The sequence below is a fragment of the Artemia sp. Qi Xiang Cuo genome, chromosome 2 (assembly GCF_049724085.1).
Source record: "Artemia sp. Qi Xiang Cuo chromosome 2, ASM4972408v1, whole genome shotgun sequence".
NCBI lineage: Eukaryota > Metazoa > Arthropoda > Branchiopoda > Anostraca > Artemiidae > Artemia > Artemia sp. Qi Xiang Cuo.
In genome coordinates, this window is record NC_142795.1 from 92732192 (window position 1) to 92746984 (window position 14793).

The 14793-nt window shown below is 35.5% G+C and overlaps 1 protein-coding gene across 1 annotated transcript in view; it reads right to left on the reverse strand.

Annotated features, from left to right (window-relative positions):
* Positions 1-11938, reverse strand: part of LOC148955813 (uncharacterized) — an 88710-nt gene extending 76772 nt beyond the window's left edge. The window contains exon 1 of the mRNA XM_089104397.1: positions 11869-11938. The gene's annotated coding sequence lies outside the window, so the exon portion shown is untranslated. The remainder of the gene's footprint in view (positions 1-11868) is intronic.
* Between the last annotated feature and the right edge of the window lie 2855 nt (positions 11939-14793).

The window sequence follows — 14793 nt, forward strand, 5'->3', positions numbered from 1 at the left end:
TCTTAGCCCATCCCAATAGCCCATTGAATTCGCGTAAGACTTAGCGGCTCTTTCAACTCGTTTTAAGAACTGATATACTGTTTCATCCAGAAATTGTTTACATCCCACAATATCGTGTCAGATTTTCCCGGGGCTGCGTTGAGGAACAAAAGCCTTCAACAGATTTTTTCGTAATTTATCAAGTGTTAAATTCACCTTATTTAAATAATGAAAAAAAAGTTAAAATAACCCTTTCATTAAAATCCCTGATGTGGCAAAAACTTGCTTGTCCGACCAAGATAAGGTACCCTTAATTATTTTTAGTTGGCTAATAAATTAATTTATTTGTGAGACTTCTGTTAATGGCGCTATTAAGGAAGCTAAATCTGTTGTTGCTCTGATTGAAAGGTTATCACTCGACGGTGGATTATTTGTTGGATGCGGTTGCTGTGAATTTTTACTTTTGGGGTTAGATGAAATTTGTAGATAATGGGCCATTGCCGCTGCTTCCCAGAGACTTATCTCAGAATAAAACTTAGTGACTATTTCTGCGTCATAATCATCGCTACTTGGGTCAAAGGTAGGGGGTATTTCTATGTTTCGTAATTCTTGCTGTGCAACGAAGGCTTTCGCTTTTACCTCATCAAAATTATCACTTTCAGGATTTAATTCTGGGATATTCATGGTTAAAAAAACAACTAAAAATTGATACAAGAAAATAGCTAGCCTAAGCACTCCTAACTTTTTCCTATGCGCACAAAACTTTAGGGCTCACACTTACTCTATGTTTTTCACTGGATGCCGATCCCTCCAAGGGTTCTTCTTCGATGGCTGGAGATTTCACGACAGGAGATGTGCGTAGATTGGTAAGCTTCGGTCACCTTCGGTTTATAAAAAAAAACTGCGGTGGTTGAGAAACATTTAGAAGTTGAGACGATCCTGTGTAACAATATGACTGGCCAGGATGGCATCGGACTGGCTCTGCTGTGGATGGACTGGGCTCGAAAAATTACAGCACTTCTGACACCATGTTGTAAGCTTTATCTTTAATGTTAAAGAGTTGGGCGAGTCCATTCAATGGTGTTTACAAACTAATATACCATTTTGCAGAGCTAGATATTCAAGTCCATAGATGTTTCAAATAAACAGTCTTTATTTATATCAAAGCCATAGATACTTATCACGTACAATGCATACGTTCGACTCTCTCCCTCCAAAGGCTCAACACACCAATATATACGTATCTTACTATCGGTTTATGAATATTTTCTAGGAATCTAATCACTTTTCACATTATTCTGGTTAAACACATATTCAAGGAAAACCTTTGGATTCCGTGACAAGCGGAAGTTGTAACAAAAATATTGACAGCTAGGTTAAACTATTCACATAATTTAAATCAGGAAGGAACCTTACATCTGTCTGGGCTTGAAGTAAGTGAGGTTCCCAAGTTTACAGTGCTACAAAACATGAAAGACCGGAAATTTTTCAAAGTTAATGTTTTTTCGAGGGAAAAGAAAATTGATTTACTAAAAGTTAGCAAGAATTTGAAAGGGAAATCTGTGAGGAATCTGAAAGAGATTTATATTAGTGATGATTCCCCTCTTTCTGTCCGGGAGGCACGAAAAAGTCTTCTTGAGAAGAAGGCTAAGCTAAAGGATATAGGTATTTCAGCTTGGGTGTCTAAAACCGTTCCACCTTTTCTTTATTTTGATCGTCCTAATGGTTCGCGAGCCACATTCTGCCCTAGTGATATAATCCCGGAGCTTAATTCACCGCGCAGTGATAGCAATGCGCATCAGCGCAGTCAAGTGAGGGGAAGAGGTTTACGCGGTGGTAAAGGTAGAGAAGGAGTTTAATATAGGTCCCTATTTGACATTATGGTAATCTTGTGAATGGAGGGTTTGTAATCGTGTGAGTATTGTTTAGTGTCAGTAATGAAATTTAAAATAAGCGGTTGTTGCGTTTATTATTAACTTATTAACTTATTCATTTTTTTTTGTGTGTTATGAAGTATTCATTGTTTTTGTTATTTATGTCCCCTATGTTGGCGATTCTTTTTGTGTTATTATTTTTGGTCCATGTTTTCTTTTCTTTTGTTTTCTTTCAGGATTTGTTGGTCTGGATTTTCTCGATTCTTGGTCGTTTCACTCATGGTATGGTAAGGTTACTATTTTTTCGCATTAAAAAATTCCGGTTTCCATCCCTTCGGATTGATTATTTTGAATGTCAAGTTTAGGTAGGGAGCGGTTGGGTTTTCTTGAGAGTGATTTGATGAAATTACATGATTTGGGGGGAGGGGTACTTCACAGAGACTTTGATGTGGGTGAGTTTCATGAGGTTAATCCTGATTCCCGTTATAAGTTTCTGTGTGATTTGAGTTCTATTAGTTGTCAAAGTGAATTTAATATTTTTCATTTAAATTGCCAAGGGATTGGAAGTTCATACCAGTTTTTGAATGAGTTATGTCTGCAATCAACCCCTCGTGTTTTAGCTTTAACCGAAACTTGGTTGAAGAACAATAGTTCTTCTCTGTTAGAGATTGGTAATTATAAGCTGTATATTAAAAATAGAGAGAAGCATCAACATGGCGGCTTAGCAATTTATGTGCGTAATGATTTTGAGGTTAAGGTGAGAGATGATATAAGAGTTAATCGAGAAATGGTGTTTGAAAGTATGGTGTTAGAATTGCAGTGTCTTAATTTTAAGTGTTTTATGATTGTCGTTTATAGACCCCCTTCGCATAATATAGATGAGTTTAGCTCACTTTTAGAAGAGCAATTGGATAAGTTACCAATTTCTACTAGACCTTGTTTTATTTGTGGTGATTTCAACTTGGATTTAAGAACTGTGAATAGTAACCTTAGAGCTAGGGAGTTTCTAAACACTATGCTAGGTTATGGACTACAGTCTTCTATTAATATATGTACAAGAGTGAGCCATGATTCTGCTACGTTGATTGATAGCGTTTACTTAAATACTGGATATAGTAGTGCGAGTGTTATTGTAAACGACGTTTTGGATCATTTCGGTCTGTTGGTATCTATTCCTTCTCTTTTGAACCGGCCAAGATCAGAGCGTTCTGAAGTACCGAAAACTTGTTTTCCTGTTATTAATGTACCGAAGTTAAAAAATGAGCTTGGAGGAAAAAATTTTGATTTTTTATATAGTAATGATATGGATGTGAATGATAAATTTACACTTTGGTATTCGATGATTAAGGATACGGTAGTTGCTTGTAGTCAAGTTAGGAAGAAACGTAAGTATTTTGATTTGCTGAAGAAGCCTTGGGTTATGAAGAGTATTCTAGTTTCTCTAGCTAGGCGACAGCAACTGTATAAAAAGTCCGCATTAAGTAATAGTATTAGCGATGTAAATATTTATAAAGCGTATAGTAATAAGTTGAATAGTATACTTCGTAAAGCTAAGTTAAATTACCTGAGTGATAGATTTAAAAATGCGGAGGGTAACCCGAGAAAGACTTGGAATGTTATAAATTCTGTTACTAAACCGAATAAGCCTGAAATTGTTAGTAGCCTTGTTGATGGTGAAAATATTCGCCAAACTACTGAACGTATGTGTGAGCACTTTTCTAGTGTAGGGGGCCGGTTAGCGTCGTCTGTTCAACAGCATGCAAGTGATGGTGATTTTACTCAGTTTTTGCCTCAAAGTAGTGACGTTTCTATGTACTTGCGACCGGTTACTGAAAAAGAATTGTGTGATGTGGTAAAAGGTATGCGAAACAGTGCATCCGGGTCAGACTTTATTACAACAAAGGTTTTTAAGTCAATTTTTTCCTGTGATATCGCGACAAATTTTGTACCTGATTAATGCTAGTTTTAAATGTGGTATATATCCGGAGTGTCTTAAAAGTGCCAGAGTAATACCTTTATTTAAAGGGGGTGATAGGAAAAATGTGAATCATTATCGACCGATATCCCTCCTTTCTGTTATTTCTAGGCTAGTAGACAAACTTATTAATTCTAAAGTATCTGAGTTTTTGGAGAATATTTCCTTTTTCCATTCTAATCAGTTCGGTTTTTGTAAGGGGATGTCTACCGAACAGGCAGTTTTATTTTTGACGACGTTTGTGCATGATGCTTTGGACCAAGGGTTTAAGGTGGCATCTATTTTTTTAGATATTGTTAAAGCGTTCGATTCAGTTGACCATGAAATTTTAATTATGAAGCTAGAAAATTGTGGAATTAGAAGAAATGCGTTGAAGTTATTTGAAACTTTTTTGAGAGGTAGGACCCAGTGCGTTGAAATTTCTAATGTGAGGTCTGGTGAAAGAATGGTTGAATATGGTATTGCACAGGGTTCTGTTTTAGGTCCGCTTTTATTCTTGGTTTATATCAATGACTTAAGATTTTCTGTTTTGGATTTGTTACATAGTGCACATTCCAATTGTAGGGTGATTATTCCTAGTTTTGCAGATGATACCCATTTTACTGCCGCAGCAAAGACTGAATCTGATTTAATAGAGATAATGAGAAGAGGTAAGTTAGGTATAGATAAGTGGATGAGAGTGAATAAGCTTTTGTTAAACCATAGTAAATCAGATTTATTATATATGGTAGATCATCAAATTTTTACCCTTGGGTTGTGGATTTGCAAATGGAGAATTATGTAATTAAGCGTACAAATACTATACGATACCTTGGTGTTATTGTGGATGAATGCCTTAGTTTTAAAATCATGTTTCTTTTATTAGTAGTAAGATTGCAAGAAATGTTGGAATGATGAGAAAGATAAAAAATATTTTCCATGATTCTGTTTTGAGATTGATTTATTTTTCGTTAGTTCACCCGTATTTAGTATATTGCGTGAGTATATGGTCTAGCACATATTCAGTGCATTTGCAGCAGTTACGTGTGATACAAAATATGGCACTGCGAGTGTTGTCCGGAGATAATCGGAGAACCTAGGTAAGATCCCAATATGTACAGTTAAATATTATCCCTGTGTCAGGTCTTGGGAAATTTTACCATGGGTTATTTATGTTTAAGTATTTTTCTAATTTGGTTCCCAAGTGTTTTTTAAATTTATTTATTTCTGGTGATGATGTACACAATTATCCTACTCGTCATGCTAGAGAAATACGGACACCTCAAGTTATTAGTACTAGATCGCTATTTTCAATACGTCATGTGGGGCCAGTTGTCTGGAATAATTTGCCTGTTTCTTTAAAAAGGTCAGCGAATCTATGTGAATTCCGTCGGGACCTTAAAACCCTTTGTTTCCATAGGTGTGAATTTGTATGAATTTGTTTAAAGGGTGGTATAGTTGAGTCACTCTCAGGTTTGCCCGGAACCCGTTTTTCCCGTTTTTCGTATATATATTTTTTTTTGTTTCGTTTATTTATTATTTATGGGATGGCGGCGGGAAGTTTTGGAGTATGTGAAGTATTGATTTTTGGTTATTGCGACCAGGAGCCGAGTGAGTGTAGGATTTTCATTTTTTCTTTTTTTCTTTCTTTCTTCTTTTTCTCTTTTTTTCTCTTCTTTCTCTTTATTATGTTATTATAAGTGTTAATTTTAAGAGGGTAAATACTTCCGAACAAGCGTTAGCTTATGGAAGGTCATTTGTTTTTTTGCGTTGTGTTGTTTTTGGAATAAACCCTTATCTTATCTTATCTTAGTTTCTATCCATTTTCGTGACGTTTTTACAAGTCACACAAACATTTCTGAGGGGGTGATTCAAACCCCCCCCCTCCCTCCCCTGTTGATAGCCTTGGCTGTCCCCTCCTCAACGCCCTGCTCTTTACGCTAAAATTTTTCATTGGTTCAAAAAGTACAGCTATGAAAGAGACTCAAAATTTAGCGTAAAAAGCTAAATGGACAGCCCCTCCGTTGATCCGTTTAGGATGGGACAACCCCTTTCATATACGGCATAATATCCGTTCGTTTTAAGTTTTAATGTCGCTCCTTACTTTCAGTTTAAAAAAAAAATTATTTAATTTCTTAACGTTTCTTAATTAATACAGGTTTTGATTTTGGCTCCCCGTATATGAATAATTAAAACGAAATTTGCTTATTAATTTTACATTTTCTTGGCTAAATGGCTTTCTCAAATTTTTGATCGTTCAGTTTTGAGAAAAAAGGGGCGGGGAGGGGGTTTAGTTGCCCTCTAATTTTTTTGGTTACTTGAAAAGCGCACTAGAACTTTTAATTTTTTTTTACGAACGTTTTTATTAGTAATAAATACACGTAACTTACGAATCAATTTACATAATGAAATTTTATATTCGTATATTTTTATTACGTTTATGAAGGGGTTTGCCCGCTCGTCAAAACCTCGCTCTTTACGCTAAAGTTCAAATTTTGTTCCAATTCTTTAAGAATGATCCCTGAATCACAAAGGGTTTAATTAGAATAAATAGCTCTTATGAAAGTACAAAAAAAACTTAAGCGTAAACTTTTTTTTTGATAAGATAAGTTTTATTCTTCATTAGATACACATACAATATTACATGTTATTATTCCCCCAAAGGCTCACTGGCCTGTACAAAGGGGGAAAACATATGACTTGCTTACTCAGAGATGAAAAACAAAAGGAAATTTAAAATGATCACTTACTCACATACGAAGGAGAAGAAAAGAAAATATAAATAAAATAAAAACTATAGAAAAAATAGAATGAATAAACTAAATTAATTAATTAGATTAAATAGACTAAAAAAAATAATAAAAAAAAATAAATGAAATAAAAACATAAATAAAAATAACATCTATGAAGCCAAAGAATTTTTAACAATTTTTTTAAACAAACCGAATGAGTGGCACCCTCGAGCTGATTCAGGCAACTTATTCCAAACAATATGACACGCCATTAGAGGATTAAAATCTATCCTTATGCAAGGAGTAAATGGAACTTGAACATGATTTGTCATATTACGAAGATTATAATTATTTTGATCAGAGGTAAAAGATAGCGGAACACTTAGCGGCCGGGGGAGGTCACCATGAAGCTGAGCCAAAGTAAAACATGCACACAAAAGAATGTATAGTGACTCAAAATCAAGTAATGGTATAACTAATGAACGATTAGTCTCCTGAATGAGGTTTCTAGCTTTATTGTAAGCCTTAGAAAGTGGTTTCAACAGTGGAGGAAAAGTTGACATCCACACAATTGGACAGTTAGAAACGTCAGATTGGATGAAGCAGTGAAAAAGGATTTTCAAAATCGATCCTGGAAAAGCATGTCTAAGTTTCCTTAAAATTCCGAGACACCTGCTTATCTTCATTTGAATAAAATCAATGTGACATTTAAAAGATAGGTTTTCATCAACAAGAATGCCCAAAAAACGAACATACCGGTCTTTAGATTTATGAATTATTCCATTTGGCTTGCGAATTTCTGATAACTGGGGATAAACCTGAGAAACACGCGAAAAAATAGAAAAACTGGACTTAGAAAAATTTAGAGTAAGACAATTAGCATCAAGCCATAAAATCACCCTCTCATACAAATTTTCCAAATTCAATCGAAGCTCGGATTCGCAGTTTCCCAAAGTGCCAAGTGTGCTATCACCAGCAAAATAAACAAGGACATCAGAAGAAGGCGAACTATAGTTGCCACTAGAGGCAAGGGAAGGCTTAGGATGACAAAGTATATACCAATTAATAAGTTTCTGCTTTTTTACAACACAATAAAGATCATTTACATAAATCAAAAATAGCACAGGCCCTAATAATGATCCCTGGGGGACACCAAAATTGACTTGCGAGGGTGACCGGAAAAGTGGATCAACAGAAATTAACCTATCCTTCAAATAAGACTGGAACCAAAAAATACACTTCCCCTTATGCCAAAATGAGACATCTTTGATAGAAGAATTTCATGGGTTGAGGAATCGAAAGCCTTACGAATATCCGGGAATACAGCAGCCGAATCAATCCCGAATCTAACGCAGAATGAATAGAATTCAAAAGGGTCATACAGGCATGTTCAGTGGAGTGCTTCATTCGTAAACCAAATTGAAAATCGTGAAGAAAATTTTTAGATTTTAAGAAAGTAAGGAGACGAGAAAGCATAGCTCTTTTCGAATATTTTTACTAAAAACTGTGGTCGGTCCCCTCCTCAACACTCCGCTCTTTGCGGTAAAATTTTTTATTGTTTTAAAAAGTACAGTTGTGAGAAAGAGTCAAACTTTAGGGTAAAGAGCAAGGCGTTGAGGAGGGGACAGCCCATTTCATGTACAGAATATGTTCTATTCGTTTAAAGTTTTAATGTCGCTCCTTACTTTCAGTTAAAAAAACTTGTTCTTTTATTTAATTTCTGAACGTTTTTGAATTAATGAAGGTTTTGAATTTGGCTCACCGTAAATGAATCATCAAACTGAAATTTGCATATTAATTTTACTCTTTTTTAATTAATAATAACCTTATAATAACATAAGTTTGATTTTTTCCAGTTATTTAAGAATGACTCCTGAATCACAAAGGTTGTTTAATTAGAACAATAACCTCTTTTAAACGTTAAAAAAAGAACTTTAGCGTAAGAGTGAGCTATTGAGGAGAGGCAACCCCCCCCTCAAATACGTAATATTTTCCGTTCGTATTAAATTTATTACCGCGTATTAAGCTGCTAAAGATAAAATTAAATGCTAAGATTGGCCGAAAAACAACTTAAACAAATTATTGTTTGCATCGGCCATTATCACGCAAAATTCGAACTTTAGCGTAAAGAGCGAGGTATTGAGGAGGGGGCGAACTGTCTCATATACGTAATATGAAAGGGTTTGCCCTCTCGTTAATACCTCGCTCTTTATGCTAAAGTTCGCATTTTGTTCCAATTCTTCAAGAATGATCCCTGAATCACAAAGGTCGTTTAAGTACATTATATAGCTCTTTTGAAATTACTTTAGAATACTTTAGCGTAAAGAGTAAGGTATTGAAGAGGGGAAAACCCCTTCATATAGGTAATAATTTCTGTTCTGTTTTAAGTTTTAATGTTGCTCCTTACTTTCAGTTGAAAAAACTTTTTTTTATATTTAATTTCTTATTGTTTTTTAAATAATGAAACATTTTCCCCGTGAATAACTCCTCCTTGGAAAGATCCTCCCGCGTAACCCCTTCCCCGACCCCCCACCAGAAGAACTCCCCTCCCTGGAAACGTCTGTATACTTCCCGATAATCAATACTATATGTAAGCAATTGGCAAAGTTTATAATTTGCATTCCTTCCCCCAGGGACTATGGGGGATTAAGCCATCCTCAAGGACATAGTTGTTAAATTCTTCGACTATGCTGAATATAATGGCTATCTCAAAATTTTGATCCGGTGAACTTGGGAAAAAATGAGCGTGGGAGGAGGCCTAGTTGCCATCATGAAGCTTTTATATTTAAAATCAGCATACAAAATCTGATTGTTTTGATGTATCTATTAGCATCAAAATTCCGTTTTTTAGAGTTTCGGTTACTATTGAGCTGGGTAGCTCCTTACTTACAGTTCGTTACCATGAACTGTTGATTCGGCATCAGTGGCGGCTCTGTCCTCTCTTTTGTCCAGGGTAAAATCTTGATTAACCCCCCCCCCCATGGGTCTCAAATTTTTTTTTGGCAAATTAAAAAAAAATTACATTTCGTAACAAAATTCACGAAAAGATGATGAAGATGTGGGGAGAACGGAAATTTCAATGTGCTTATATTTACTGCAACCTCATGTCTAGATACGTGTCTAGCCAGAGTCCAATGTCGAGACAACGACCGTTCATAAGTAAATTTCGGTGCTTAGCTAAAACTACAAATTTAGTTTCAAATTGTCATTTCTAGCCAATCAACAGAGCTTATGCGGGCAAAACTTTCAAATATTATAATCGCTATTTTTACTGTCACAAGCTAATGGATGAGATAAGCAAAACAGTTGCCTTGGTGTGCTTCATTATTACGTCAGATGTTGCACATTTGCCTAAAATGAAAAAAATAATTAATGAAAAAGCGAAAATTAAATTTAAGTTTACAAAGGTGAACATAAATGATAAAAATAGGGAAACTTGACAAATTCTGATTGGCTGTAATTGAAAATCCTAAATTTAATTTTACAGTCTAAAACTCCATGTCTAGCCAAGTGCCTTATCTAGTGGGTCTAACTAAGCACTGAATTTTACTTGTGAACGGTGGTAGCCTAGACTTTGAATTTTGGCTAAACATGGGATTTTAGCTAGACACGCTTGTGAACGCCGCTTTAGCAATTACAAATTTTCATTATTTACTGCCGTCACCGCAGAGCCTGTGGGAGTCATGTTATCCCCAGAGGTATATTTATTGGATCTTTTGAATATTTTGAACAATTGAATGTCTTAAAATTTTGTTTGGATGTCTTTGGATGCTTCGGTGAAGAGTAAGTAGCAAAAAAGGGCAAGGGAGAGGGCTGATTGCCCTCACTTTTGACTCTCAAGAATGGCATTAGATTTTCCAATTACAAATTAAAATGAGTCACTCCAAAGAGGTTGATTGTTTCTACCACAGTAGACAGAATATACAGATAATTATATGAACTGCGGTTTCTACGATCACCCTTGCCATTTAAAGTTGCTCTAGTGGAAAAGAAAATAAGACATTTAAGGCTTGTGGTTGTTGGTATTAGCCTGTAATTGGGACTATTGAGAAGGAAACATGCTAAGAAAACCATTTTTATTTCACAACAGTGGCGGATCCGGGGGGCAAGGGGGGCGCGTGCCCCCCTAGCGCAGTCTATAGTAGTGTAATTTACTTAGTTTTTACTAATATTATGAAATTCATAATATGCAGAAAAATTGTTAGTAACACATTTTGTAGACACTTCCACTGTACTTTACCCCGAACTACCCCCCCCCCCTAGAATTTCAAAGATACACTAGATATGTCTGAAAAACCAGATGGTTGAAAAGCAGAAGGTTGGAAAAGTAGTTGAAAAAAGGTATATGGCTGAAAAAAGCAGTTGATAAAAGGTAGATGGTTGAAAAAGTTGGAAATAAACAGTCAAAATAGCAGAATAAAAGTCTAACATGAAGCATCTATCCATAATGTCTTGGAATTAGCTCTGATCTAAGTATATTAATGCTGAAGCTTATTGATGATTTTTGGTGATACTTATTAATAAAGATTTCATAGGTATGATAGAGCTTGCTGGCAATGTAAGGTTTTTTGAACTGACAATATAAATTCAGCCCCCCCCCAACCCAGCCTTTCATCACAGAATCGACTTCCCCCTAGACAAGAAGCTACGTACGCCCCTGCTTGCATATTAGAGGGGGAGGGGGTTGTCTGTAGGTAAATATATACCAAATCATATTATTGAGTTAGGAATAAAGTGAATACACCATTCGATGCCTTTTTTATGCTGATTACGAATATAATAATCATTTCTATCAGAAATGAATTTCAGACCCCCCCCCCCTATATATGCCAATTCAGGTAGGCCTATATATTTCTACATTAGGGGGGGTGGGGGTAAAGTATAAACTTACCGCCCATTTACATCAGAAACAAAATTTGCCAACACCCCCCCCCCCCTAATGTAGAAATATATAGCCTGAATTGGCATATATAGGGGGGGGGGCTGAAATTCATTTCTGATAGAAATGATTATTATATTCGTAATCAGCATAAAAAAGGCATCGAGTGGTATATTCACTTTATTCCTAACTCAATAATATGATTTGGTATATATTTACCTGTCTGTAAAGTATAGTGGAAGTGCCCTCAAAATGTGTTAACTACAATTTTTCTCTATATTATAAAGTAAGAAATGTTTTCTCAACATCTTTTACTTTCCAGTAACCACAATTTTAGGCTAATATCCCTTTGACTAGAAATTGCTCTGAGACCCTCCTCTTATCAATGAAAACTGTCCACCGCCCATTATCATGTGTTTAAGTTATCTCTATTAATCTGGGAAGTCTTACCTTATTAATACTTCAAAGGTTTGAAATGAATTACAACACTGAATAATATTTAAGTCCGGATTGCGTAGGTTTTCGCATTCAAATGAGTGGATTTCTTAAAGAATAGAGTTAAAAAAATTTACGCTAAAAGACGCGTCAGATGAGGTGATTCGAAACATCTCCTAATTGGAGAAGGATGAAGCAAGTTCCAAATCCGGTTTTTCTCTTAATTAGAGATTTGTCGTCGGACCTTTTTTTTTTTTGCCGACTGGTTTATAAGGATGCTTTTTGGTTGAAATTTAGTGTGTAAACGATTCAGATATTAGTGATTATTTCTAATGAGATTTGATCAAACAGTCCATTTGTGTAGGCTTCAGTGACTTTTTTTTCAATTTAATTTTCGGTAACTATTGTAGTGGTTGTCCCCCTCAGAAGGACGCACTGTAACATCTGGAAACGGTGTAAAAAATCTAAAATACTTGCTTGTAACATTCCTAAATGTGTTTCAGTTTACATTATTCCCCCCCCCCTTCCTCCACTGATGGTCAAATGCACAGCCCAAATTATATATTCTCTATGAATTATCCGTACTTGACTCTTTTCTTCAAATTAAATAAAAAAAACAAGTTTTTTCAACTGAAAGTAAGGAGCAACATTAAAAATTAAAACGAACAGAAATTATTACGTATATGAGACAGTGGCGGGTCCAGGGGGGGGAGCGAGGGGGCAAGCCTGCCTCCCTAGCGTAGTCTAAAGTAGTGTGATTTACTTAACTAACTCAAGTTTACGTTAATTAAACTTGCTCCTAACGCAAGTTTATCGGATCAACCTATTTTGCACCCCCCCCCCCCCAGAAAAAAATCCTGGATCCACCCCTAGATATGAGAGGGTTGCTCCTCCTCAACACCTCGCTCTTTACGCTAAAGTATTTTAGTACTTTTAAAAAAAATTCTTATTGCTCTAATTAAAAGAACATAGCGTTTCAGGAGTCATTCTTAAAGAATTGGAACAGAATTCAAACTTTAGCTTAGAGAGAGAGGTGTTGAGGAGGAGCAACTCCCCCTCATATACGTAATAATTTTTGATCGTTTTATGTTTAATGCTGCTCCTTACTTATAGTTGAAAAAACTTGTTTTTTTATTTAATTTCTGATCGTTTTTGAAAAACTGCTAGGAAATCTGGCTACACCTCCACGAAAAGTCCTTCCTCCTGACCGATCCATTATCTAGACCAGTGGTTCTCAAATTGTGGTACGAGTTTTATTTATATTTTAGCTATAGTTTGCTTAGTAGGCCTATAGGTAACTGAGAAGGGGTACCTAAAAGGTTTTATTTTTAGATTATAGAAAGGTTTTATTTATATAGAAGGTTTTATTTCCAGATTATAGATACGATGTATTACTAGTTTTTATATCAAATTATCAAACAGTTCGTGGTAACGAACTGTAAGCAAGGAGCGACCCGGCTCAATGGTAACCGAAACTCTAGAAAACGGTATATTGATACAAATAGATACACCAAAAGAATTAGATTTTAATGCTGATTTCAAATGTATAAGTTTCATCAAGTTTTGTCCTATCCATCGAAATTTACGCGCCTGAGAAAACTTGGCTGATTTTCGAAAAAGGGGGAAAGACCCCCTAACAATTATAGAACCTTAATGGAAATCTCAGCACCATATTCACCATCATATTTTTTTCCCCAGGGGTGATCGTATCGACCCAGTGGTCCTAGAACATCGTGGGAGGGCTCATTTGAATGGAAATTAAAAGTTCTAGTGCCCTTTTTAAGTGACCAAAAAAATGGAGGGCGACTAGGCCGCCTCCCACGCTCATTTTTTTTCCAACTTCACCCTATCAAAATTTTGAGATAGCCATTTTATTCAGCATGTTCGAAAATATTATAAGTATGTCTTTTAGGATGACTTAATACCCCGGAGCTCCCGGGGGAAGGGCTGAAAGTTATGAACTTTACCCAATGTTAACATATAGTATTGGTTATTGGAATGTACACAGACGTTTTCAGGGGAGATTTTATTTGGTAGTGGGGGGGGGGGTCGAGGGTTATGTGGGACGGTCTTTCCATGAAGGAAGTTTTCATGGGGGGAGGGACATTGCTATGAAGGGGACGCCGGACTTCCCAGCATTATTTAAAAAAGATCAGAAATTAAATATAAAAAAAACAAGTTTTTCAGCTGCAACAGCAGCAACATCAAAACTTCAAACGAACAGAAAATATTACATATATGATTGGGTTCACCCCCTAGTCAATACCTCGCTCTTTAAGCTAAAGATTTTTTAGTACTTTCATAAGAGCTATTTATTCTGATTAACGGCCTTTGTGATTAAGCGGCCATTTTTTAAAGAATTGGAACAAAATTCGAACCTTACCTTAAAGAGCAAGGTATTGACCAGGGGGCAAACCCCCTAATATAAGTATTAAAAATATATGAATATAGAAGTTCGTTACGTAAGTTAATTCGTAAGTTGAGTATATTTATTACTAATAAAAACGTTCGTAAATAAAATTAAACAAGTTTCGAGAAAGCCATTTAACCAAATAAAAGTAAAATTAATAGTAACATTTTGTTTTAATTATTCATGTACGGTGAGCCAAAATCAAAACCTGCATTACTTCAAAAACGTTCAAAAATTAGATAAAAAAAACAAGTCTTTTTAACTGAAAGTAAGGAACGACGTTAAAACTTAAAACGAACAGAAGTTATTCCTTATATGAAAGGGGCTGTCCCCTCCTTAACGCCTCGCTCTTTACGCTAAAGTTTGACTTTCTCACCACTCTATTTTTTAAACATTAAAAAAACTTTAGCGTAAAGAGCGAGGCGCTAAGGAGGGGAGAGCCCCTTTCATATAAGGAATAATTTCTGTTCGTTTTAAGTTTTAACGTCATTCCGTGCTTTCAGTTAAAAAAACTTGTTTTTTTTTATTTA